At 36.8% G+C, this 11,681-nt stretch overlaps 1 protein-coding gene across 2 annotated transcripts in view; it reads right to left on the bottom strand.

The window, feature by feature from the left end:
- Positions 1-50: 50 nt before the first annotated feature.
- The window catches only part of DCDC1 (doublecortin domain containing 1), a 42,603-nt gene continuing 30,972 nt past the window's right edge, over positions 51-11,681 (bottom strand). For both annotated transcript variants that reach the window (XR_009418702.1, XR_009418705.1), the window contains 3 exons: positions 3,733-3,981; positions 1,471-1,514; positions 51-173 (listed from right to left, as the gene is read on the bottom strand). The gene's annotated coding sequence lies outside the window, so the exon portion shown is untranslated. The remainder of the gene's footprint in view (positions 174-1,470; positions 1,515-3,732; positions 3,982-11,681) is intronic.

Genomic DNA, 11,681 nt, shown 5'->3' with positions numbered 1-11,681 from the left:
GTTTTTTTCCTTTTTTAAATGGCTAAAAAAATAGTCATCCCAGAATGTAATGGGCACAAAAGACCTTGGGTTTTATTGGTAATTGCAGGAGCTCTACAATTGTGGAGACACTGGCAATTCTCTCCAGTTTCAAAGGTCACAATATTCCTTCTTTGTTTCTCTCCAAGCATCACCTTGAAAAACAGAGCATAATTTTGATTTGATATTTAGTGACACTGAAGATATGGTATTATCATGGACAAAGTTTTTCTTTGAATAGAATATGAAGTGTATGTATGTTTCTCACAGGTAAAATAAGCATACTCTTAGATGCACCTTTTCATTTCCAGTATTTCTATGACCTCTGACTCAAAAAATAAAATGTTCTAGGTTGGATCCCAGGCTGAATTGAGCTGGGTAAAACTTTGTATAGAGAAATTCTGAACCCTGCAGAGAAATTTGCATAAATAAGAGGATTTCAGACAATTAGGTAAATAACCCAGTTGAGTGGAGCAATGAAGATGCCAAGCGCCTGCCAACGGCAGAACTATTGCTGAACTCTCCCTTCTGAGAGCTAAGCTCAAGATTGGGCTGGTTTGGGTTATTCTCTCTACTAACCTGCCCAAGAACCCTCCCCTCACCCCAGCAATCTTGTCTGAGCTTCTAAGTATAAATTGTGTTGCAAATTACTTATGTTCAGTGTCCTCTGTGAAGATTTCCCCTTATGGTGTCTGGCAAACTCTTAAACTGTCCCTGGTAATCAAACTGGACCATGAGATGCAAGGCTCTGCCTACCAGGCCCTCACAGAGCTCAATGACTTGTATTGTTATTTTTATTTTTATTCTTTTCAAATCCTGGCCAAGTCTCTGTTGTAGTGGTTTCATGGCTGCCACAAGTAGGTGGATTTTAATATGTGTGTGAGGAATACCTTCTTCTGAAAACCACTTTGGCTGTATTGCATTCATTAACCAAGTGAAAATAATTACTTTTATGCCCTCCCAGCAGCAAAAGAGGGGCCTGTAGTTTGTGACCCAGGCACTGCAGGCAAGTTGGAATTCATATTTATTTACAATCTGGGCGGACCTTCAGAATTCTCCCTCTTCCCTCTCTTTCATCACCTGCAAATAATTCACTTCTTCTGTGGCAAAAAATTGCAGTAGCAATTTTTGATTGCCCAGATGTTTGCATATAAATAAACTTTTGATTGCTCTGATGTTTGGATATAAAAGAAGGTAAACATATCACAGTCAAATGGGCAGGTGGGACCTGGTGGCTCAGACAGTGAAACAAACTTTTCCAGCCAAGTGATCCAGTCAGTGTCACCTGGAAGGCTTTTTGGATCTTCAAGTAAAGACTATTCCTGGCACAAGACAGTTCTGGAAATTTTCGTCAGTCCCTGCCTGGCATGGTTATAGACATAGTGTTTAACTTTGAGATATTATAAAGGCTATCATAATAAAAAATAATAATGAATGCAGGGAAATACTTACCAACTTCTGAATACTGATTTTTGGCATAAAGATTTGTTTAATTTCTGTAGAAAGAAAAGCCATGTAAGCTGTAGATATGATAATCTCCAATGATATTAAAAACTAAATCCTAGTTTTTTACTTCTAGTGCACATTTTTCAAGACCATCTGTTTTTTTATCCAGCATTTCCAAATGTTCCCTTGCTCATGACTGGCTGTACTCTTTAACAACCTGTATTTCTCATGCAAAAGATCCACACCATAACTCCAGGTCTCTCAAATCACTCATTGTAAGCATTATTCATCCCAAAGTAACATTGGGTGTGGGTGGGATATTTTGCTGTATTGTTTTAATAAGAGCTACTTCCAAAATCCCTTTCAGAACCTCATGAGCACAGCACAAAAACTCAGGACCATTCTCTGCAGATTTCATTGACAATTTGAAGCTAGAGAGCCCCAAGCAGTGTAAGGTAAGTGCCAGATTTATTGGCCAAACACATGGAATGCTCTACAAAAAATGGAATGTTCCATGCAAAAACTGAGGAGTCTCAAAAACAGCTGATACAGGTAGGGAAGGAGTAGGGAAAGAAAAGGAATTTGATAGTAGAAAAAAAAGAGAAGAGAGTTCAAGGAACGTGGAATAAGCAAAGGAAACTATGACAGAAACTATTAGAAACAAAATTGGAATAGACAAGACCAAAAGAAGGAAGAGCAAAAACTAAATGGAACTAAACATTTAGGAAACGTAAGAGAGAAAGAAAAATAAGGCTCAGATGATAACAGTGGCTCATCAAGGTCAGGGTTGGACACTTAATCAAACACTGAGATGGGAGAAGCCAGTAAGTCACAGTCACCTCAGAAAATCCAGAATATCTGAGGTAGAACTAATTAATATCATGTCATCCTCAACAAAAACCATTCAGCTTCCCAGAAAAGCAGGGAATTGGGAATGAACAAGTAGGGCTGGAATAAATAAATATTTGTCAGAGGTCCATGACAGTGCAAACAGTGTCTGAAGAATATCTCATCTCACTTTCATGAATCTGATAGCCTTCAGTAATATATTCAATTACTTTGAAAGACTTAATTCAAAGTAAGGCTTCCAATTATCATCTCTTTCATATCTTACCTGTTGAATATGTCATTATTTTCTTTACATTTGACCACCTATACAGTTTTAGTGTAAAAGGTGGTTTTAGCATTGACTTATGGCTAAAAGTAAACTGATATAAAATGTTCTTAAGAATGTGAAATTCTGCATGCTCTTAAGGCTCATAAAAGTAAAACCCAGCTTTTCTCCAATGCATTGCATCTGAACACTTCTACGTTTATGGTAGTTACAGAAGTCAAAACTCTGCATAATCAAAACAATATTAGAGATCAATGTCTTCAAAGATATTGAAATCTGTTATTAGTACCATAACTCATTCTCTCTGGTTCCCTTTTTTAACAGGGTGCTTCTCAAAAAGTAGAAATCAAGTTTTTATGCCTTGGGCCTCCTCATTAGAGAATTTACATCAGAACTGCCTTGAATATTTGTTTTAAATCCACAAGTCACCTCAGTTACTTCAGGCTCTTTTGAGTCTTAACTGGTTTAGTTTATATATAGCTCCAAGAGGGCAAAAAAGACATTCTCCGAGAGAAAAAGCCTCATTTTGTCCTTCATGGTGACCTGCATATTGTGAATTATGCTGAGGAAGGACTTTCATTCGTACAGATGCACACACAAACAAGCCAGAAAAGCTGCAATATGGAGCATCTTTGATATTTAGTGACACTGAAGATCATAAGGCATCAGCCTCTTTAGGAAGACATGGATAGATCTCTTCCAATTTCTAAAAGCCAACCAAGAAATTAAGAAAGAAGTTAAGCAACACATTGGTCCTGATTTACCAACAAAATGAGCATCCAAAAAGCTGTTCTGTATTGCTCTTTGGAATCTCTTTTGTGCTTCCTCATCATCCAATTAAAAGCATTTCTACTTGTCCATATTCAGAGCTTTGAGACAGTACAGAACTAACTACAAGTAAGTGAATTAGATCAGAGATCTTAAAGTTATTTTCTGAAGATATTTATTTTATGTGTTAAAATGAAAACAAAGCAAAAGAAATCTTAGGTTTTATCACTTCATGGTTTTTCCATTTTTGAATGACACGAAACGGGACTGAATTGAAAACAAACCTCTGTCTGCACACACGTGCACAGTTTGAAGACATTTCCTCTCTCAAATAAAAATATAAAATAAACAGATTTTTATAGCAGTTGCTGTAGAATTTCTCTTACCTGGCAAGAGCAAAGAGTGATAGATCAAATCTTCTTCCTCAAGACACCAACTTCACATATGTTGTGGAGATCTGGTCTGCCTGGTCATTTATAACACTCATTTCCAGCTCCTTGCAGGCTTTGTTTTCTCTCTCAGCCAGTGATTTTATTTTTCTAATCAAATCACCCAGGAATATTTCTTGTTTGCTGCTTCTGTTTCAGTATTAAGAGCTCTCAGTGCTAGAACTGGGCAGGGTTGTGTAAATCCTTCTGAAAAGAGAGGAAACTGCAGATAACTGAAAGCAGCTAAATGTTAACAGCAAGGCTAAAAGAAGAAAAAAACATTAGTGAATTCATTAACTTTTACTTTTGGTATTTAGTGCTTCTGATTAATGGCTTTCCTGTAGGCTGCTATTTTCCTCCTAGATATTAACGCGCAAAATATGTGGCATATTACAATAAAGTGTTATTATTACTTATGAGAGTCCAAAATCCAGGAGATAGAAGGGATTAAGCTGAAATGCATACAAAAAAAATAGTTGATTTTGTGATTTTGTTTTTTGCATACACTGCCTGTAATGAAGAAAGCAGCTCCCTAGCACACTTGCACCTCTAAAATTTAAATTTAGAGACAAGGAAAGGTCAGGAAACTGGAATTGGTCACACCAGGGAAGAAGAGGCTCAGGGGCAGCTTATGAATGCAGAACAACTTGAGAGGACAGTCAGGCTCTTTTTCAGGGGTACCCAGGGACAGGAGCAGAGGCAAAGGGCACAAAAGGAATCCCAGGAGGTGCCAACTGAACCTCACAGAGCACTTTGTTATTGGGAGGGTTGAGGCTGTGGAGCTCTGTCCTTGGACACATCCAAATGTGGGTGTCCCAATGGCACTTTGGACACAATTTCTGGGACTGATGCCTCAGGTTTAGGTTTTATATTTTCACATTCTGTGCTGCTTCAGTGTGTGGGTCTGGGCTCCACATTCAGGGATGGTGAGCTCTGTGCACAGAGCAGGGAGACAAAACAATTCCTGCTCCAGCTGGGCACCAAGGACAAATGATGCCAATCTCAGCCCCAGAGCACAAACCCCGTGGGCTGCAGAGAGAAAAACAAGCAGGCTGGGAGTGCCTGGGCTAAAGCTGCAATGGGACAATGAACTGCAAGGTGCAAATGGAGCAGAACTGATCCCAGGGAGAGAGCCCGGCAGCGCTCGTGCATTTTGGGGCCATTTTGGGTCATCTTGGGTGCAGCCCTGGCTGGGCTCTGGTGCTGCCCAAGGTGGATCCATGGAGGAGATGCTTTGAATCAATCCCTGCTTTGTTCTGTAGCTCTGTGCAGCCCCTGCTCCAGGGCAGCCTGCACAAGGCATCAGGACAATGTGGAGTTTTTGTTTCTGTGCTGATGAGGTCTAAAACATCCCCACTACACGTTTTCTCCTCCTTTTTGTAGCTTGGCCAAGTTCTCAGTTCAAAGCTGCTGTTTTCCTTCACAGATAACTTAGGGAACACCAATCTCACTGCTGCTCTTCCAGCCACGACTCCTCATCACAACCCCCCTCAGATTTATCTGCTCTGTTTGTGCCTTCTACCTCCTTATTTATATTTTTTTCATATCTGATTTTTTAATTGAAAAATTAGAAGCATATCTTCTTCTCCCATTATTTTGCTCTCCTCTGGCCAGTCACCACCTCCTTAATTTTTGAGGGTGAAATTTCTGACCAGTTTTTGAACTAATCTCCCCAGACTGAAGTTACAGCTCTGTAATTTGCAAGTCTATTTACACTTCAACTTTTGTTTTCCTGAAAATATTTTAATTCTTCCATTACAAAGAACTCAAAACTGGCATAATCCATCCTCTCCTGGCATTCCTCACAGTCATATTTTTGGCACTCATTATCCGAAATGCCAATTTCTTTTCATTTTGGACCCTGTTCTCCCCTTCCATGAGATATGGGGCACTGGAAAATGTTGCTCCAGTCTACAATCTCCCTTACTTGACTAATTGTCACTTTTACTATTTAATATTCATTCTCCTCCCTCTGCTGCTTGATTTTAGTCATTAAATTCTTCTTCAAAATCTTGTATTCACACATTTTTAATTCCCCAGCTAAAACCACCAAGTCCTTTCAGTCTGCCTTTCTTTTCTAGATCAGATGTGAGGCTCCTTAAGCCATTCTGTTGTTCCCTCAAAGTGCATTTTTCTCTGTCTTTACTCCAGTGCAAAAGGAAATATTACGAGTCTCGGGGTATCTTACTTAATTTAGTCATGTTCACTAAAATCAGCTTGTTATATTCAGTGTATTTTACATGTATTGCATATATTTACCACATTATATTTTTCTATATGATATCTGTGTATAATGTTGTGTACATTACATAAAGAATTAATATCGACTAACACTCCCAACTGCTCCAAAGATCCTGTTTTCTCATTCTCAGGATACATTCCTTCTCCTCTTTCTTTCTTGCTCTTCTCCACTACACAAAAGGAAAAGTGAAGTTGGCATGCCTGACATCTTCTACTGTATCAATGTAATAATTAAAGGGAGGTCAAGGAAGAGGATAAAGAACTGAGGCAAAAATAACTTGTGGTGGGTCTATAGCCAAGACGAATTCTTCACAATTCAAGAATCACAAATGCAGGCCCACAGACCTGCCTGTAATCAAGCCTGAAACGGTTGCTTCAGTTCAGAATGCCAAACCCATAAAGTGACAAATGAGCAGAAAGAAGTCTGACCATTTCAGTGTCTTCTGGTCTCTAATGCACTGAAAGAGAAAATTTAATTTTAAAATCTGATATTATTATTATTATTCTGAAAGCAAAATATTCAGAGCTAAGATGGTTAAAACCAACAACAAACTTAAAAATCATGCAAAATATTAACCACAACAATACAAGTGGGTTTTTTTTCCTACCATGCAAACAGATAAATCTGGTAGATAAATCTAGGTACCAGCAGCCTTTCCCTTGAAGATTAGTCATTAATCGTTTACATTAAAAGAATAACTTCACATAATAGAGGCAGGACAGAACTGCATATTTTTTACTGGAGGAGAATGAATATTAAATAGTAAAACTGACAAATAGGCAAGTAAGGATGATTGTAGACTGGAGCAACATTTTCCAGTGCCCCATATCTCATGGAAGGGGAGAACAGGATCCAAAATGAAAAGAATTTGGCATTTCGGATAATGAGTGCAAAGAATATGACTGTGAGGAATACCAGGAAAGAATGTGTTATGCCAGTTTTGAGTTCCTCATAATGGGATAATTAAAATATTTCCAGGAAAAAAAGTTGAAGTGTAAATAGACAGACTTGTAAATTACAGAGCTGTAACTTCAGTCTGGGGAGATTAGTTCAAAAACTGGTCAGAAATTCCAACTCAGAAATGAAGGAAGTGGTGACTGGCCAGAGGAGAAAAAAATAGTGGGAGAAGAAGATATGCTTCTAATTTTTCAATTAAACATCAGATATGGAAAAAAAGAAATAAGGAGGTAGAAGGCACAAACAGAGCAGATAAATCTGAGGTAGGGTTTGACAAGGAGTTGTGGCTGGAAGAGCAGCAGTGAGCTTGGTGTTCCCTAAGTTATCTGTAAAGTGTAAAATTATTTCAATCTAAAGGCAGGTTGATGCAATCCTATTTATTTTTCTTTTCACCATTTAGGGTAAGACACCACAGAAAAGTTTGCAAAAAGGGAAGAAACAAGCCCAACAGCCCTTGTGCTTTTGTCTCCAACTTCAGCAAATAGTTTCCCCTTTCAGCATGCCTGGAAGTTCACAGGAATACAGGCAGGGTATAGAGAATGTCACATGGCAGATACTAATTGTTACGATTAAGGTCTAACGAGCAGGATTCCCTGCTGCTCCGAGAATGCCTCTGACTTTTGATCCTGACATCTGTGTCTTACAGGAATTTCAGTCTGCTCTGACATTCCTTCTGATGTTGATCCAGGAATTAATGGATTGTGAAAAAGCTGGCAGGATATCATTTAAAAAATAGAATTCTTGGTGCAGGGCTGATGAAAAGGTATCAGAATTCACAGACTTTGTGTCTGATACCAATACATTGTGCCCATGTGCATGAGTTTCCTATGAGGCAGCGTCTCAAAACAGAGGGCAGAAAACAAGATTTAGGAGGAAGCAAGAGCTTCCTGTTATGCTCATTTATGGAATTGCTGCTGTACATCTCCAGTACAGCAGAAAAATGATGAAAATTATCAATGGTTGAAATTGATAATTTTCACTCCAGATGAAAATTATCAATGGTTTGGACAAATTCTTTGTCGTGGAGATTCCATTGTTTAAAACCCACACCAGCAAAATTAATCCCCATATTATGATTAAGTTTTATATCGTTTAAAACTTTAATAAGATGCTTTTCAGTGGACAGCATTAAAGAAATCAGAATTAATTTTGAAAGAAGTTTCAGTTTAGACAGCCATAAACACATTTAGAGGTCACCATTTCACTTATTGCACCTATATTTAAGCTGCTGCAATAGTTTCAACTTTAGAAGGCCTATAAGGAAAAAAAAAAAAAAATCAAACCAAAAACTTTAAAAGACGTTACCAAAAGTTAAACTGACATTCTTGTCTAGGTGTGTTTAAGACTGAAGAAGTACATACAGAATGGAAATTTTACACATCAGAGAATACTGCCTTGTGTTTCATGGTTCTGGATAATTACTAGATGCCAGTGGATAACTTAAACATAGCTTAGAGTCACTGACATTAACGTGTGACAGGCAGCTCTGCAGAGTGTATTTAGCAATCTTAAATGGAAAAGTTGAATGATATTCAAAAAAACAAAACATAAAAATAAAATTCAGGATTATCAAAACAGGAAAGAAGCCGTGCCCTCCTTAAAGAAAATCAAAAAGTGTTTCTCAGTGTGCAATAAAAAGACATGAAAGGAGTTAGAAAAGAACTCAACAAGTTAAAAAGGAATTAAATTCACCTGTCAATTATTGTCAATTATAACTAACTAAAATTAAGACTGTGTGGTTTAACCATTTCCTCAAACAAGTCAACCTAATTTCAAATCCAGCACTCATGTCATTGTTTATGAAGTTAAATTTCTGCATTTGCATCTATATTTCAGTGGTTTAGAGGCTTGGACAAAATTTCTTGACACCCAAAGGCAGAGGACATTTTGACACAAGTCCAGACCAAATGTCATTAATAAACAAAGGTAATTAATAATATTAATGGTGCAGACTACCTAGAGATTTTTGGCCACTCATGCCCAATACTTAAACATTGGAAGCACTGAAGTGATCCAAAATAAGAAAGATATAATCAATATTTGAGAAGCCACCTTATCTCAGAGATTAGCAATCAATACATGAAAAAAGTAAATGACTTCCAAGGTGCACACCCCTTATCAGTGCTCATTCCAACTCTGCTGTTGTTCAGCTGCACAGAATTGACAAAATTCTAAGCAGAACACCAGAATTCTAACAAGATGCAACTAAAGATCTCAAACATTTAAAACATTAATTGTACATCTAGAAAATCCAGTAAAGTTTAATTTAAATTATATGATTCAAACAGTGTGAGCAGTGGTTTTTTTTTAAGGGAAATATCAATGCCCTTAAGCAAGAATATTTTTATTATTTACATTTCATGTTATTTAAATTTACTGTTCTGCTTTTCCTTAAGAGTTCTATAATTCATTTAACAGGGAAAAGAGCAAATAGCACAGAGATGAGGAAATTAAGAAAAAAAAAAAAGGCAAAACCTAAAGAGAACAGTTAAAGAGAAAAGGCTGGATCACATTTGTTTTTCAAAAGGCAAAGCTTGTAAAAGCTGAAAAAGTAAGGTAGGGGTGTGAAAGTGTGATGTGTGACAGGTGGGGTAAAATGAGACAGTTGGGAGGAAAGAAATAAATTTGAAGAGCACAAATTAGACAAGACATTCATTTTAAGCCCTAACAGGCTGGATCTCATCGTTGTCATCAGACAGGAAATGTCAGAGCTGGCGCATTTGGGTTTTTATGCTTTTTACTTGTTAAAAAAAAAAACAAAAAACAAAAAACAAAAAACAAAAAAAAAAAAAAAAAAAAAAAAAAAAACCCAAAACAACTTCTGTGTTCTATAATACATAAAAATTCTATTTGCTTTAAAGAAGAAAAATCTTAATTTGTTCCTATGTTTTCTCCTACTCAATCTTTAATCAACTTCTCTATTATATTGGAAATTACAATAATTGTAAGGTTTAATACTTCCACTATATTTTGAGTTATTTTATTTAATACCTGAATAGGAGTTGAATCCTTTAAAAATAACTAAACTTTGCACTTGTACAGGTGGATTTCTGGAGGAGGTGAATGTTGCAGAAGATAACACGCAGTGAAGGCTATCTCAAATACAAACAAATCCTCACTGTAAAGTTCAGAATTTTCAAATGCATGGACATATTCTTTCCAAAATATATGACCAAAATAATCATGTCAAAAACAAGTATTTCAATTTGCATTCCAGTTGATGGAAAGTTTTTTTAATAGAGATTTTAATAAATTTCTACAAAGGATATTGAAAATAATGACACTGTATAGAATAAGTTACCTTCTCTTTATATGACCATTTAATTAGAAATAGAACAAAAAATCCTTGTGCACTGGGATATAATCTCAAGGTTAAATTCAAATGAAATAGAATACTGCCAGCAGGAAGTGCATCAGAATAACTGTAATCCTTAATAATTCATTATCTTTAGAATGCACTCTTTGTTTCATTTTTAACTGAAATTATTCTTGGAACTTTTCAGTTTAAAAAGTTTGCCTCAGAATGATGTATATATATAAATCTCCATATTGAGGGAATGAACCCTACCTCCTGCACCATTTACATCTTTATATAAGGCAACTCCAAGATCTTCTGTCCATTTCCTTCAGAAATAAAATTTTCATTCATAAATTCAATTTTAATAAATAATGAGTGAATAAAATTCATTAGTGAATAAAATTCTATTTTCTTCATAAATAACATTTTCCTTTCCTTTTCTTTTTTCTCCCCAAATTGCCCTAAACCAGGACATTAACAAATAAACAACAGCGTGCAGTATACTTAGAAAAGATAGCAAAACATTCAGCTGGAAAAAAATGTTCGTTTTCTGACAATTTATGATGCTCATTATCATATTTATGTGTTTCCTATCAAAGTCGGATGGAAGGAATGTGGAAGCAAAGATTTGGGTTGTTACGTGTGGAAGTCAGTGATGACACAAGAGCAAGACAGGGAAAGGATCAGATGAGGGATTTAGAACTAAGTCCAAATAAAAGCCACACTAAAAATCTACCCACACCTATTTCCGGAAGTGAAGGAATTTTTCAGCAAAAACAACCCCAGAACAAATCAGATTTCAGGTGCAGAGTGATGCCATCCACTCTCTGATGGACAAGGAATTCCGAATCCAGTGACAGAATTCATTCATACCTTCCATTGTCACAGCCTTCAACAGATCTGACTTGTCCACCACAAAGATTTCCAATTACAATGCTCATTATCATATTTATGTGTTTCCTATCAAAGTCAGGTGGAAGGAACATGGGAGCAAAGATTTGGGATCTTACAAGTGGAGGTCAGAGACGACAGTAGAGCAGGGCAGGGAAGGATCAGATGAGGGATTTAGAACTAAGTCCAACTAAAAGTCAAACTAAAATTCCACCCACACCTATTTCCGGAAGTGAAGGAATTTTTCAGCAAAAATAACCCCAAAACAAATCAGATTTCATGTGCAGAGTGATGCCATCCACACTCTGATGGACAAGGAATTCCAAATCCAGGGGCCATCCATTGTCACAGCCATCAACAGACCTGACCTGCCCACTTCAAAGATTTTCAATTTCTAACCTCCCCTTCTTGCAGCTTAATTAAATGCATTTGCTGTCACAGGTCTTTACTTTGGGCCATTGGCACATTTTATGAGAAAAATCTAGCAAATGCGAGATTCCTGTACTGGATTTAGGCTAA

The sequence above is a fragment of the Ammospiza nelsoni genome, chromosome 6, assembly GCF_027579445.1.
Source record: "Ammospiza nelsoni isolate bAmmNel1 chromosome 6, bAmmNel1.pri, whole genome shotgun sequence".
Lineage (NCBI taxonomy): Eukaryota > Metazoa > Chordata > Aves > Passeriformes > Passerellidae > Ammospiza > Ammospiza nelsoni.
The sequence above is the reverse complement of the archived record's forward strand: the minus strand, read 5'-3'. Positions and strand labels throughout refer to the sequence as shown.